Source organism: Scyliorhinus torazame, chromosome 5 (genome assembly GCF_047496885.1).
Source record: "Scyliorhinus torazame isolate Kashiwa2021f chromosome 5, sScyTor2.1, whole genome shotgun sequence".
Classification (NCBI taxonomy): domain Eukaryota; kingdom Metazoa; phylum Chordata; class Chondrichthyes; order Carcharhiniformes; family Scyliorhinidae; genus Scyliorhinus; species Scyliorhinus torazame.
This window is the reverse complement of record NC_092711.1, coordinates 27,319,035-27,334,923: the sequence shown is the minus strand read 5'-3', so window position 1 is coordinate 27,334,923 and position 15,889 is coordinate 27,319,035.

The following is a 15,889-nucleotide window of genomic DNA, read 5'->3' as shown; positions in this document are numbered from 1 at the left end:
AGTGCTGGCTGTGTGGGGGAGCACTGACAGTGCTGGCTGTGTGGCGGGAGCACTGACAGTGCTGGCTGTGTAGGGGAGCTCTGACAGTGCTGGCTGTGTGGGGGAGCACTGACAGTGCTGGCTGTATGGGGGAGCACTGACAGTACTGGCTGTGTGGGGGAGCATTGACAGTGCTGGCTGTGTGGGGAGCACTGACAGTGCTGGCGGTGTGGCGGGAGCACTGACAGTGCTGGCTGTGTGGTCGGAGCACTGACAGTGCTGGCTGTGTGTGTGGGAGCACTGACAGTGCAGTCTGTATGGTGGGAGCATTGACAGTGCTGGCTGTGTGGGGGAGCACTGACAGTGCTGGCTGTGTGGTGGGAGTACTGGCAGTGCTGGCTGTGTGGTGGGAGCACTGACAGTGCTGGCTATGTAGTGGGAACACTGACAGTGCTGGCTCTGTGGGGGAGCACTGACAGTGCTGGCTGTGTGGGGGGAGCACTGACAGTGCTGGCTGTGAGGGTGGAGCACTGACAGTGCTGGCTGTGTGAGGGAGCAATGACAGTGCAGGCTGTGTGGGGGGAGCATTGACAGTGCTGGCTGTGTGGGGAGCACTGACAGTGCTGGCGGTGTGGCGGGAGCACTGAAAGTGCTGGCTGTGTGGTCGGAGCACTGACAGTGCTGGCTGTGTGGTGGGAGCACTGGCAGTGCTGGCTGTGTGGTGGGAGCATTGACAGTGCTGGCTGTGTGTGGGGAGCACTGACAGTGCTGGCTGTGTGTGGGAGCACTGACAGTGCAGTCTGTATGGTGGGAGCATTGACAGTGCTGGCTGTGTGGGGGGAGCATTGACAGTGCTGGCTGTGTGGTGGGAGCACTGACAGTGCTGGCTGTGTGGTGGAAGCACTGACAGTGTTGGCTGTTTGGGAGCACTGACAGTGGTGGCTGTGTGGTAGGAGCACTGACAGTGCTGGCTGTGCGGTGGGAGCACTGGCAGTGCTGGCTGTGTGGGGGAGCATTGACAATGCTGGCTGTATGGGGGAGCATTGACAGTGCTGGCTGTGTGGGGCGTGCACTGACAGTACTGGCTGTGTGGGGGAGCACTGGCAGTGCTGGCTGTGTGGTGGGAGCACTGACAGCGCTGGCTGTGTGGGGGGAGCACTGACAACGCTGGCTGTGTGGGGGGAGCACTGACAGTGCTGGCTGTGTGGGGAGCACTGACAGTGCTGGCTGTGTGTTTGGAGCACTGATAGTGCTAATTGTGTGGGGGAGCACTGACAGTGCTGGCTGTGTGGGGAGCACTGATAGTGCTGGCTGTGTGGGGAGCACTGACAGTGCTGGCTGTGTGGGGAGCACTGACAGTGCTGGCTGTGTCGTGATAGAACTGACAGTGCTGGCTGTGTGGGTTAGCAATGACAGTGCTGGCTGTGTGGGGAGAGCACTGACAGTGCTGGCTGTGTGGGGGAGCACTGACAGTGCTGGCTGTGTGGGGGGAGCACTGACAGTGCTGGCTGTGTCGTGATAGCACTGACAGTGCTGGCTGTGTGGGTTAGCACTGACAGTGCTGGCTGTGTGGGGAGAGCGCTGACAGTGCTGGCTGTGTGGGGGGAGCACTGACAGTGCTGGCTGTTTGGGGGAGCACTGACAGTGCTGGCTGTGTGTGGGGAGCACTGACAGTGCTGGCTCTGTGTTGGGAGCTCGGACAGTGCTGGCTGTGTGGGGGAGCACTGACAGTGCTGGCTGTGTGGGGGGGAGCACTGAAAGTGCTGGCTGTGTGGGGGGAGCACTGACAGTGCTGGCTGTGTGGAGGGATCACTGACAGTGCTGGCTGTGTGGGTGGAGCACTGACAGTGCTGGCTGTGTGGGGGGAGCACTGACAGTGCTGGCTGTGTGGAGGAGCACTGACAATGCTGGCTGTGTGAGGGGAGGATGACAGTGCTGGCTGTGTGGTGGGAGCACTGACAGTGCTGGCTGTGTGGGGGGTGCACTGACAGTGCTGGCTGTGTTGGGGAGCACTGACAGTGCTGGTGGTGTGGTGGGAGCACTGACAGCGCTGGCTGTGTGGGGGAGCACTGACAGTGCTGGCTGTGTGGGGGAGCACTGGCAGTGCTGTGTGGGGAACACTCACAGCGCTGGCTGTGGGTGGAGAACTGGCAATGGTGGCTGTGGGGGAGCAGTGATAGTGCTGGAAGTGTGGGGTGGGGTCACTGACAGTGCTGGCTGTGTAGTGGGAGCACTGACAGTGCTGGCTGTGTGTTGGGAGCACTGACAGTGCTGGCTGTGAGGGGTAGGAGCACTGACATTGCTGGCTGTGTAGGGGGAGCACTGACAGTGCTGGCTGTGTGGCGATCACTGACAGTGCTGGCTGTGTGGGGGGTGCACTGACAGTGCTGGCTGTGTGGGGAGCACTGACAGTGCTGGCTGTGTGTTTGGAGCACTGATAGTGCTGGCTGTGTGTTTGGAGCACTGATAGTGCTGGCTGTGTGGGGGGGAGCACTGACAGTGCTGGCTGTTTGGGGGAGCACTGACAGTGCTGGCTGTGTGGGGGGAGCACTGACAGTGCTGGCTGTGTGGGGAGCACTGACAGTGCTGGCTGTGTGCGGGGGAGCACTGACAGTGCTGGCTGTGTGTTGGGAGCACTGATAGTGCTGGCTGTGTGGGGGAGCACTGACAGTGCTGTCTGTGTGGGGGGGAGCACTGAAAGTGCTGGCTGTGTGGGGGGAGCACTGACAGTGCTGGCTGTGTGGAGGGATCACTGACAGTGCTGGCTGTTTGGGTGGAGCGCTGACAGTGCTGGCTGTGTGGGGGGAGCACTGACAGTGCTGGCTGTGTGGAGGAGCACTGACAATGCTGGCTGTGTGGGGGGAGGATGACAATGCTGGCTGTGTGGTGGGAGCACTGACAGTGCTGGCTGTGTGGGGGTGCACTGACAGTGCTGGCTGTGTTGGGGAGCACTGACAGTGCTGGTGGTGTGGTGGGAGCACTGACAGCGCTGGCTGTGTGGGGGAGCACTGGCAGTGCTGTGTGGGGAACACTCACAGCGCTGGCTGTGGGTGGAGAACTGGCAGTGGTGGCTGTGGGGGAGCAGTGATAGTGCTGGCTGTGTGGGGTGGGGTCACTGACAGTGCTGGCTGTGTAGTGGGAGCACTGACAGTGCTGGCTGTGTGGTGGGAGCACTGACAGTGCTGGCTGTGTGGGGTAGGAGCACTGACATTGCTGGCTGTGTGGGGGAGCACTGACAGTGCTGGCTGTGTGGGGAGCACTGACAGTGCTGGCTGTGTGGGGGTGCACTGACAGTGCTGGCTGTGTGGGGGGAGCACTGACAGTGCTGGCTGTGTGGGGAGCACTGACAGTGCTGGCTATGTGTTTGGAGCACTGAGAGTGCTGGCTGTGTGGGGGAGCACTGACAGTGCTGGCTGTGTGGGGGAGCACTGACAGTGCTGGCTGTGTGGGGGAGCACTGACAGTGCTGGCTGTGTGGGGGAGCACTGACAGTGCTGGCTGTGTGGCGGGAGCACTGACAGTGCTGGCTGTGTAGGGGAGCTCTGACAGTGCTGGCTGTGTGGGGGAGCACTGACAGTGCTGGCTGTATGGGGGAGCACTGACAGTACTGGCTGTGTGGGGGAGCATTGACAGTGCTGGCTGTGTGGGGAGCACTGACAGTGCTGGCGGTGTGGCGGGAGCACTGACAGTGCTGGCTGTGTGGTCGGAGCACTGACAGTGCTGGCTGTGTGTGTGGGAGCACTGACAGTGCAGTCTGTATGGTGGGAGCATTGACAGTGCTGGCTGTGTGGGGGAGCACTGACAGTGCTGGCTGTGTGGTGGGAGTACTGGCAGTGCTGGCTGTGTGGTGGGAGCACTGACAGTGCTGGCTATGTAGTGGGAACACTGACAGTGCTGGCTCTGTGGGGGAGCACTGACAGTGCTGGCTGTGAGGGTGGAGCACTGACAGTGCTGGCTGTGTGGGGGAGCAATGACAGTGCAGGCTGTGTGGGGGGAGCATTGACAGTGCTGGCTGTGTGGGGAGCACTGACAGTGCTGGCGGTGTGGCGGGAGCACTGAAAGTGCTGGCTGTGTGGTCGGAGCACTGACAGTGCTGGCTGTGTGGTGGGAGCACTGGCAGTGCTGGCTGTGTGGTGGGAGCATTGACAGTGCTGGCTGTGTGTGGGGAGCACTGACAGTGCTGGCTGTGTGTGGGAGCACTGACAGTGCAGTCTGTATGGTGGGAGCATTGACAGTGCTGGCTGTGTGGGGGGAGCATTGACAGTGCTGGCTGTGTGGTGGGAGCACTGACAGTGCTGGCTGTGTGGTGGAAGCACTGACAGTGTTGGCTGTTTGGGAGCACTGACAGTGGTGGCTGTGTGGTAGGAGCACTGACAGTGCTGGCTGTACGGTGGGAGCACTGGCAGTGCTGGCTGTGTGGGGGAGCATTGACAATGCTGGCTGTATGGGGGAGCATTGACAGTGCTGGCTGTGTGGGGCGTGCACTGACAGTACTGGCTGTGTGGGGGAGCACTGGCAGTGCTGGCTGTGTGGTGGGAGCACTGACAGCGCTGGCTGTGTGGGGGGAGCACTGACAACGCTGGCTGTGTGGGGGGAGCACTGACAGTGCTGGCTGTGTGGGAGCACTGACAGTGCTGGCTGTGTGTTTGGAGCACTGATAGTGCTGATTGTGTGGGGGAGCACTGACAGTGCTGGCTGTGTGGGGAGCACTGACAGTGCTGGCTGTGTGGTGAGCACTGACAGTGCTGGCTGTGTGGGGGGAGTACTGACAGTGCTGGCTGTGTGGGGAGCACTGACAATGCTGGCTGTGTGTTTGGAGCACTGATAGTGCTGGCTGTGTGGGGGGAGCACTGACAGTGCTGGCTGTGTCGTGATAGCACTGACAGTGCTGGCTGTGTGGGTTAGCACTGACAGTGCTGGCTGTGTGTGGGAGCACTGACAGTGCTGGCTGTTTGGGAGCACTGACAGTGGTGGCTGTGTGGTAGGAGCACTGACAGTGCTGGCTGTGCGGTGGGAGCACTGGCAGTGCTGGCTGTGTGGGGGAGCATTGACAATGCTGGCTGTATGGGGGAGCATTGACAGTGCTGGCTGTGTGGGGCGTGCACTGACAGTACTGGCTGTGTGGGGGAGCACTGGCAGTGCTGGCTGTGTGGTGGGAGCACTGACAGCGCTGGCTGTGTGGGGGGAGCACTGACAGCGCTGGCTGTGTGGGGGGAGCACTGACAGTGCTGGCTGTGTGGGTAGCACTGACAGTGCTGGCTGTGTGTTTGGAGCACTGATAGTGCTGATTGTGTGGGGGGAGCACTGACAGTGCTGGCTGTGTGGGGGAGCACTGACAGTGCTGACTGTGTGGTGAGCACTGACAGTGCTGGCTGTGTGGGGGGAGCACTGACAGTGCTGGCTGTGTGGGGAGCACTGACAGTGCTGGCTGTGTGTTTGGAGCACTGATAGTGCTGGCTGTGTGGGGGGAGCACTGACAGTGCTGGCTGTGTCGTGATAGCACTGACAGTGCTGGCTGTGTGGGTTAGCACTGACAGTGCTGGCTGTGTGGGGAGAGCACTGACAGTGCTGGCTGTGTGGGGGGAGCACTGACAGTGCTGGCTGTGTGGGGGGAGCACTGACAGTGCTGGTTGTGTCGTGATAGCACTGACAGTGCTGGCTGTGTGGGTTAGCACTGACAGTGCTGGCTGTGTGGGGAGAGCACTGACAGTGCTGGCTGTGTGGGGGGAGCACTGACAGTGCTGGCTGTTTGGGGGAGCACTGACAGTGCTGGCTGTGTGTGGGGGAGCACTGACAGTGCTGGCTGTGTGTTGGGAGCTCGGACAGTGCTGGCTGTGTGGGGGAGCACTGACAGTGCTGGCTGTGTGGGGTGGAGCACTGAAAGTGCTGGCTGTGTGGGGGGAGCACTGACAGTGCTGGCTGTGTGGTGGGAGCATTGACAGTGCTGGCTGTGTGTGGGGAGCACTGACAGTGCTGGCTGTGTGTGGGAGCTCTGACAGTGGTGGCTGTGTGGGGGGAGCACTGACAGTGCTGGCTGTTTGGGGGAGCACTGACAGTGCTGGCTGTGTGTGGGGGAGCACTGACAGTGCTGGCTGTGTGTTGGGAGCTCGGACAGTGCTGGCTGTGTGGGGGAGCACTGACAGTGCTGGCTGTGTGGGGGGGAGCACTGAAAGTGCTGGCTGTGTGGGGGGAGCACTGACAGTGCTGGCTGTGTGAAGGGAGCATTGACAGTGCTGGCTGTGTGTGGGGAGCACTGACAGTGCTGGCTGTGTGGTGGGAGCACTGACAGTGCTGGCTGTGTGGTGGAAGCACTGACAGTGCTGGCTGTTTGGGAGCACTGACAGTGGTGGCTGTGTGGTAGGAGCACTGACAGTGCTGGCTGTGCGGTGGGAGCACTGGCAGTGCTGGCTGTGTGGGGGAGCATTGACAATGCTGGCTGTATGGGGGAGCATTGACAGTGCTGGCTGTGTGGGGCGTGCACTGACAGTACTGGCTTTGTGGGGAGCACTGGCAGTGCTGGCTGTGTGGTGGGAGCACTGACAGCGCTGGCTGTGTGGGGGGAGCACTGACAGCGCTGGCCGTGTGGGGGGAACACTGACAGTGCTGGCTGTGTGGGGAGCACTGACAGTGCTGGCTGTGTGTTTGGAGCACTGATAGTGCTGATTGTGTGGGGGGAGCACTGACAGTGCTGGCTGTGTGGGGGAGCACTGACAGTGCTGGCTGTGTGGTGAGCACTGACAGTGTTGGCTGTGTGGGGGAGCACTGACAGTGCTGGCTGTGTGGGGAGCACTGACAGTGCTGGCTGTGTGTTTGGAGCACTGATAGTGCTGGCTGTGTGGGGGGAGCACTGACAGTGCTGGCTGTGTCGTGATAGCACTGACAGTGCTGGCTGTGTGGGTTAGCACTGACAGTGCTGGCTGTGTGGGGAGAGCACTGACAGTGCTGGCTGTGTGGGGGGAGCACTGACAGTGCTGGCTGTGTGGGGGGAGCACTGACAGTGCTGGTTGTGTCGTGATAGCACTGACAGTGCTGGCTGTGTGGGTTAGCACTGACAGTGCTGGCTGTGTGGGGAGAGCACTGACAGTGCTGGCTGTGTGGGGGGAGCACTGACAGTGCTGGCTGTTTGGGGGAGCACTGACAGTGCTGGCTGTGTGTGGGGGAGCACTGACAGTGCTGGCTGTGTGTTGGGAGCTCGGACAGTGCTGGCTGTGTGGGGGAGCACTGACAGTGCTGGCTGTGTGGGGGGGAGCACTGAAAGTGCTGGCTGTGTGGGGGGAGCACTGACAGTGCTGGCTGTGTGGAGGGATCACTGACAGTGCTGGCTGTGTGGGTGGAGCACTGACAGTGCTGGCTGTGTGGGGGGAGCACTGACAGTGCTGGCTGTGTGGAGGAGCACTGACAATGCTGGCTGTGTGGGGGGAGGATGACAGTGCTGGCTGTGTGGTGGGAGCACTGACAGTGCTGGCTGTGTGGGGGGTGCACTGACAGTGCTGGCTGTGTTGGGGAGCACTGACAGTCCTGGTGGTGTGGTGGGAGCACTGACATTGCTGGCTGTGTGGGGGAGCACTGACAGTGCTGGCTGTGTGGGGGAGCACTGGCAGTGCTGTGTGGGGAACACTCACAGCGCTGGCTGTGGGTGGAGAACTGGCAGTGGTGGCTGTGGGGGAGCAGTGATAGTGCTGGCTGTGTGGGGTGGGGTCACTGACAGTGCTGGCTGTGTAGTGGGAGCACTGACAGTGCTGGCTGTGTGGTGGGAGCACTGACAGTGCTGGCTGTGAGTGGTAGGAGCACTGACATTGCTGGCTGTGTGGGGGGAGCACTGACAGTGCTGGCTGTGTGGGGAGCACTGACAGTGCTGGCTGTGTGGGGGGTGCACTGACAGTGCTGGCTGTGAGGGGAGCACTGACAGTGCTGGCTGTGTGTTTGGAGCACTGATAGTGCTGGCTGTGTGGGGGGGAGCACTGACAGTGCTGGCTGTTTGGGGGAGCACTGACAGTGCTGGCTGTGTGGGGGGAGCACTGACAGTGCTGGCTGTGTGGGGAGCACTGACAGTGCTGGCTGTGTGTGGGGGAGCACTGACAGTGCTGGCTGTGTGTTGTGAGCACTGACAGTGCTGGCTGTGTGGGGGAGCACTGACAGTGCTGTCTGTGTGGGGGGGAGCACTGAAAGTGCTGGCTGTGTGGGGGAGCACTGACAGTGCTGGCTGTGTGGAGGGATCACTGACAGTGCTGGCTGTGTGGGTGGAGCACTGACAGTGCTGGCTGTGTGGGGGGAGCACTGACAGTGCTGGCTGTGTGGAGGAGCACTGACAATGCTGGCTGTGTGGGGGGAGGATGACAGTGCTGGCTGTGTGGTGGGAGCACTGACAGTGCTGGCTGTGTGGGGGTGCACTGACAGTGCTGGCTGTGTTGGGGAGCACTGACAGTGCTGGTGGTGTGGTGGGAGCACTGACATCGCTGGCTGTGTGGGGGAGCACTGACAGTGCTGGCTGTGTGGGGGAGCACTGGCAGTGCTGTGTGGGGAACACTCACAGCGCTGGCTGTGGGTGGAGAACTGGCAGTGGTGGCTGTGGGGGAGCAGTGATAGTGCTGGCTGTGTGGGGTGGGGTCACTGACAGTGCTGGCTGTGTAGTGGGAGCACTGACAGTGCTGGCTGTGTGGTGGGAGCACTGACAGTGCTGGCTGTGTGGGGTAGGAGCACTGACATTGCTGGCTGTGTGGGGGAACACTGACAGTGCTGGCTGTGTGGGGAGCACTGACAGTGCTGGCTGTGTGGGGGGTGCACTGACAGTGCTGGCTGTGTGGGGGGAGCACTGACAGTGCTGGCTGTGTGGGGAGCACTGACTGTGCTGGCTGTGTGTTTGGAGCACTGAGAGTGCTGGCTGTGTGGGGGAGCACTGACAGTGCTGGCTGTGTGGGGGAGCACTGACAGTGCTGGCTGTGTGGGGGAGCACTGACAGTGCTGGCTGTGTGGGGGAGCACTGACAGTGCTGGCTGTGTGGCGGGAGCACTGACAGTGCTGGCTGTGTGGGGGAGCACTGACAGTGCTGGCTGTGTGGGGGAGCACTGACAGTGCTGGCTGTGTGGGGGAGCATTGACAGTGCTGGCTGTGTGGGGAGCACTGACAGTGCTGGCGGTGTGGCGGGAGCACTGACAGTGCTGGCTGTGTGGTCGGAGAACTGTCAGTGCTGGCTCTGTGTGTGGGAGCACTGACAGTGCAGTCTGTATGGTGGGAGCATTGACAGTGCTGGCTGTGTGGGGGGAGCGCTGACAGTGCTGGCTGTGTGGTGGGAGCACTGACAGTGCTGGCTGTGTGGTGGGAGTACTGGCAGTGCTGGCTGTGTGGTGGGAGCACTGACAGTGCTGGCTATGTAGTGGGAACACTGACAGTGCTGGCTCTGTGGGGGAGCACTGACAGTGCTGGCTGTGTGGGGGGAGCACTGACAGTGCTGGCTGTGAGGGTGGAGCACTGACAGTGCTGGCTGTGTGGGGGAGCACTGACAGTGCTGGCTGTGTGGGGGGAGCACTGACAGTGCTGGCTGTGTGGGGAGCACTGACAGTGCTGGCGGTGTGGCGGGAGCACTGACAGTGCTGGCTGTGTGGTCGGAGCACTGACAGTGCTGGCTGTGTGGTCGGAGCACTGACAGTGCTGGCTGTGTGTGGGAGCACTGACAGTGCTGGCTGTGTGGTCGGAGAACTGACAGTGCTGGCTCTGTGTGTGGGAGCACTGACAGTGCAGTCTGTATGGTGGGAGCATTGACAGTGCTGGCTGTGTGGGGGGAGCGCTGACAGTGCTGGCTGTGTGGTGGGAGCACTGACAGTGCTGGCTGTGTGGTGGGAGTACTGGCAGTGCTGGCTGTGTGGTGGGAGCACTGACAGTGCTGGCTATGTAGTGGGAACACTGACAGTGCTGGCTCTGTGGGGGAGCACTGACAGTGCTGGCTGTGTGGGGGGAGCACTGACAGTGCTGGCTGTGAGGGTGGAGCACTGACAGTGCTGGCTGTGTGGGGGAGCACTGACAGTGCTGGCTGTGTGGGGGGAGCACTGACAGTGCTGGCTGTGTGGGGAGCACTGACAGTGCTGGCGGTGTGGCGGGAGCACTGACAGTGCTGGCTGTGTGGTCGGAGCACTGACAGTGCTGGCTGTGTGGTCGGAGCACTGACAGTGCTGGCTGTGTGTGGGAGCACTGACAGTGCGGGCTGTGTGGGGGAGCACTGACAGTGCTGGCTGTGTGGGGGAGCACTGGCAGTGCTGTGTGGGGAACACTCACAGCGCTGGCTGTGGGTGGAGAACTGGCAGTGGTGGCTGTGGGGGAGCAGTGATAGTGCTGGCTGTGTGGGGTGGGGTCACTGACAGTGCTGGCTGTGTAGTGGGAGCACTGACAGTGCTGGCTGTGTGGTGGGAGCACTGACAGTGCTGGCTGTGAGTGGTAGGAGCACTGACATTGCTGGCTGTGTGGGGGGAGCACTGACAGTGCTGGCTGTGTGGGGAGCACTGACAGTGCTGGCTGTGTGGGGGGTGCACTGACAGTGCTGGCTGTGTGGGGAGCACTGACAGTGCTGGCTGTGTGTTTGGAGCACTGATAGTGCTGGCTGTGTGGGGGGGAGCACTGACAGTGCTGGCTGTTTGGGGGAGCACTGACAGTGCTGGCTGTGTGGGGGGAGCACTGACAGTGCTGGCTGTGTGGGGAGCACTGACAGTGCTGGCTGTGTGTGGGGGAGCACTGACAGTGCTGGCTGTGTGTTGTGAGCACTGACAGTGCTGGCTGTGTGGGGGAGCACTGACAGTGCTGTCTGTGTGGGGGGGAGCACTGAAAGTGCTGGCTGTGTGGGGGAGCACTGACAGTGCTGGCTGTGTGGAGGGATCACTGACAGTTCTGGCTGTGTGGGTGGAGCACTGACAGTGCTGGCTGTGTGGGGGGAGCACTGACAGTGCTGGCTGTGTGGAGGAGCACTGACAATGCTGGCTGTGTGGGGGGAGGATGACAGTGCTGGCTGTGTGGTGGGAGCACTGACAGTGCTGGCTGTGTGGGGGTGCACTGACAGTGCTGGCTGTGTTGGGGAGCACTGACAGTGCTGGTGGTGTGGTGGGAGCACTGACATCGCTGGCTGTGTGGGGGAGCACTGACAGTGCTGGCTGTGTGGGGGAGCACTGGCAGTGCTGTGTGGGGAACACTCACAGCGCTGGCTGTGGGTGGAGAACTGGCAGTGGTGGCTGTGGGGGAGCAGTGATAGTGCTGGCTGTGTGGGGTGGGGTCACTGACAGTGCTGGCTGTGTAGTGGGAGCACTGACAGTGCTGGCTGTGTGGTGGGAGCACTGACAGTGCTGGCTGTGTGGGGTAGGAGCACTGACATTGCTGGCTGTGTGGGGGAACACTGACAGTGCTGGCTGTGTGGGGAGCACTGACAGTGCTGGCTGTGTGGGGGGTGCACTGACAGTGCTGGCTGTGTGGGGGGAGCACTGACAGTGCTGGCTGTGTGGGGAGCACTGACTGTGCTGGCTGTGTGTTTGGAGCACTGACAGTGCTGGCTGTGTGGGGGGGAGCACTGAAAGTGCTGGCTGTGTGGGGGGAGCACTGACAGTGCTGGCTGTGTGAAGGGAGCATTGACAGTGCTGGCTGTGTGTGGGGAGCACTGACAGTGCTGGCTGTGTGGTGGGAGCACTGACAGTGCTGGCTGTGTGGTGGAAGCACTGACAGTGCTGGCTGTTTGGGAGCACTGACAGTGGTGGCTGTGTGGTAGGAGCACTGACAGTGCTGGCTGTGCGGTGGGAGCACTGGCAGTGCTGGCTGTGTGGGGGAGCATTGACAATGCTGGCTGTATGGGGGAGCATTGACAGTGCTGGCTGTGTGGGGCGTGCACTGACAGTACTGGCTTTGTGGGGAGCACTGGCAGTGCTGGCTGTGTGGTGGGAGCACTGACAGCGCTGGCTGTGTGGGGGGAGCACTGACAGCGCTGGCCGTGTGGGGGGAACACTGACAGTGCTGGCTGTGTGGGGAGCACTGACAGTGCTGGCTGTGTGTTTGGAGCACTGATAGTGCTGATTGTGTGGGGGGAGCACTGACAGTGCTGGCTGTGTGGGGGAGCACTGACAGTGCTGGCTGTGTGGTGAGCACTGACAGTGTTGGCTGTGTGGGGGAGCACTGACAGTGCTGGCTGTGTGGGGAGCACTGACAGTGCTGGCTGTGTGTTTGGAGCACTGATAGTGCTGGCTGTGTGGGGGGAGCACTGACAGTGCTGGCTGTGTCGTGATAGCACTGACAGTGCTGGCTGTGTGGGTTAGCACTGACAGTGCTGGCTGTGTGGGGAGAGCACTGACAGTGCTGGCTGTGTGGGGGGAGCACTGACAGTGCTGGCTGTGTGGGGGGAGCACTGACAGTGCTGGTTGTGTCGTGATAGCACTGACAGTGCTGGCTGTGTGGGTTAGCACTGACAGTGCTGGCTGTGTGGGGAGAGCACTGACAGTGCTGGCTGTGTGGGGGGAGCACTGACAGTGCTGGCTGTTTGGGGGAGCACTGACAGTGCTGGCTGTGTGTGGGGGAGCAATGACAGTGCTGGCTGTGTGTTGGGAGCTCGGACAGTGCTGGCTGTGTGGGGGAGCACTGACAGTGCTGGCTGTGTGGGGGGGAGCACTGAAAGTGCTGGCTGTGTGGGGGGAGCACTGACAGTGCTGGCTGTGTGGAGGGATCACTGACAGTGCTGGCTGTGTGGGTGGAGCACTGACAGTGCTGGCTGTGTGGGGGGAGCACTGACAGTGCTGGCTGTGTGGAGGAGCACTGACAATGCTGGCTGTGTGGGGGGTGGATGACAGTGCTGGCTGTGTGGTGGGAGCACTGACAGTGCTGGCTGTGTGGGGGGTGCACTGACAGTGCTGGCTGTGTTGGGGAGCACTGACAGTCCTGGTGGTGTGGTGGGAGCACTGACATTGCTGGCTGTGTGGGGGAGCACTGACAGTGCTGGCTGTGTGGGGGAGCACTGGCAGTGCTGTGTGGGGAACACTCACAGCGCTGGCTGTGGGTGGAGAACTGGCAGTGGTGGCTGTGGGGGAGCAGTGATAGTGCTGGCTGTGTGGGGTGGGGTCACTGACAGTGCTGGCTGTGTAGTGGGAGCACTGACAGTGCTGGCTGTGTGGTGGGAGCACTGACAGTGCTGGCTGTGAGTGGTAGGAGCACTGACATTGCTGGCTGTGTGGGGGGAGCACTGACAGTGCTGGCTGTGAGGGGAGCACTGACAGTGCTGGCTGTGTGGGGGGTGCACTGACAGTGCTGGCTGTGTGGGGAGCACTGACAGTGCTGGCTGTGTGTTTGGAGCACTGATAGTGCTGGCTGTGTGGGGGGGAGCACTGACAGTGCTGGCTGTTTGGGGGAGCACTGACAGTGCTGGCTGTGTGGGGGGAGCACTGACAGTGCTGGCTGTGTGGGGAGCACTGACAGTGCTGGCTGTGTGTGGGGGAGCACTGACAGTGCTGGCTGTGTGTTGTGAGCACTGACAGTGCTGGCTGTGTGGGGGAGCACTGACAGTGCTGTCTGTGTGGGGGGGAGCACTGAAAGTGCTGGCTGTGTGGGGGAGCACTGACAGTGCTGGCTGTGTGGAGGGATCACTGACAGTGCTGGCTGTGTGGGTGGAGCACTGACAGTGCTGGCTGTGTGGGGGGAGCACTGACAGTGCTGGCTGTGTGGAGGAGCACTGACAATGCTGGCTGTGTGGGGGGAGGATGACAGTGCTGGCTGTGTGGTGGGAGCACTGACAGTGCTGGCTGTGTGGGGGTGCACTGACAGTGCTGGCTGTGTTGGGGAGCACTGACAGTGCTGGTGGTGTGGTGGGAGCACTGACATCGCTGGCTGTGTGGGGGAGCACTGACAGTGCTGGCTGTGTGGGGGAGCACTGGCAGTGCTGTGTGGGGAACACTCACAGCGCTGGCTGTGGGTGGAGAACTGGCAGTGGTGGCTGTGGGGGAGCAGTGATAGTGCTGGCTGTGTGGGGTGGGGTCACTGACAGTGCTGGCTGTGTAGTGGGAGCACTGACAGTGCTGGCTGTGTGGTGGGAGCACTGACAGTGCTGGCTGTGTGGGGTAGGAGCACTGACATTGCTGGCTGTGTGGGGGAACACTGACAGTGCTGGCTGTGTGGGGAGCACTGACAGTGCTGGCTGTGTGGGGGGTGCACTGACAGTGCTGGCTGTGTGGGGGGAGCACTGACAGTGCTGGCTGTGTGGGGAGCACTGACTGTGCTGGCTGTGTGTTTGGAGCACTGAGAGTGCTGGCTGTGTGGGGGAGCACTGACAGTGCTGGCTGTGTGGGGGAGCACTGACAGTGCTGGCTGTGTGGGGGAGCACTGACAGTGCTGGCTGTGTGGGGGAGCACTGACAGTGCTGGCTGTGTGGCGGGAGCACTGACAGTGCTGGCTGTGTGGGGGAGCACTGACAGTGCTGGCTGTGTGGGGGAGCACTGACAGTGCTGGCTGTGTGGGGGAGCATTGACAGTGCTGGCTGTGTGGGGAGCACTGACAGTGCTGGCGGTGTGGCGGGAGCACTGACAGTGCTGGCTGTGTGGTCGGAGAACTGACAGTGCTGGCTCTGTGTGTGGGAGCACTGACAGTGCAGTCTGTATGGTGGGAGCATTGACAGTGCTGGCTGTGTGGGGGAGCGCTGACAGTGCTGGCTGTGTGGTGGGAGCACTGACAGTGCTGGCTGTGTGGTGGGAGTACTGGCAGTGCTGGCTGTGTGGTGGGAGCACTGACAGTGCTGGCTATGTAGTGGGAACACTGACAGTGCTGGCTCTGTGGGGGAGCACTGACAGTGCTGGCTGTGTGGGGGGAGCACTGACAGTGCTGGCTGTGAGGGTGGAGCACTGACAGTGCTGGCTGTGTGGGGGAGCACTGACAGTGCTGGCTGTGTGGGGGGAGCACTGACAGTGCTGGCTGTGTGGGGAGCACTGACAGTGCTGGCGGTGTGGCGGGAGCACTGACAGTGCTGGCTGTGTGGTCGGAGCACTGACAGTGCTGGCTGTGTGGTCGGAGCACTGACAGTGCTGGCTGTGTGTGGGAGCACTGACAGTGCGGGCTGTGTGGGGGGAGCACTGACAGTGCTGGCTGTGTGGTGGGAGCACTGGCAGTGCTGGCTGTGTGGTGGGAGCACTGACAGTGCTGGCTATGTAGTGGGAACACTGACAGTGCTGGCTCTGTGGGGGAGCACTGAAATTGCTGGCTGTGTGGTGGGAGCACTGACAGTGCTGGCTGTGTGGGGGGAGCACTGACAGTGCTGGCTGTGTGTGGGAGCACTGACAGTGCTGGCTGTGTGGGGGGAGCACTGACAGTGTTGCCTGTGTGGCAGGAGCTCGGACAGTGCTGGCTGTGAGGGTGGTGCACTGACAGTGCTGGCTGTGTGGGGGAGCACTGACAGTGCTGACTGTGTGGGGGAGCACTGACAGTGCTGGCTGTGTGGGGGAGCACTGACAGTGCTGGCTGTGTGGGGTAGGAGCACTGACATTGCTGGCTGTGTGGGGGAGCACTGACAGTGCTGGCTGTGTGGGGAGCACTGACAGTGCTGGCTGTGTGGGGGGTGCACTGACAGTGTTGGCTGTGTGGGGGGAGCACTGACAGTGCTGGCTGTGTGGGGAGCACTGACAGTGCTGGCTGTGTGTTTGGAGCACTGAGAGTGCTGGCTGTGTGGGGGAGCACTGACAGTGCTGGCTGTGTGGCGGGAGCACTGGCAGTGCTGGCTGTGTGGGGGAGCATTGACAGTGCTGGCTGTGTGGGGGGAGCACTGACAGTGCTGGCTGTATGGGGGGAGCACTGACAGTGCTGGCTGTGTGGGGAGCATTGACAGTGCTGGCTATGTGGGGGAGCACTGACAGTGATGGCTGTGGGGGGGGAGGAGGACAGTGCTGGCTGTGTGGGGAGCACTGACACTGTTG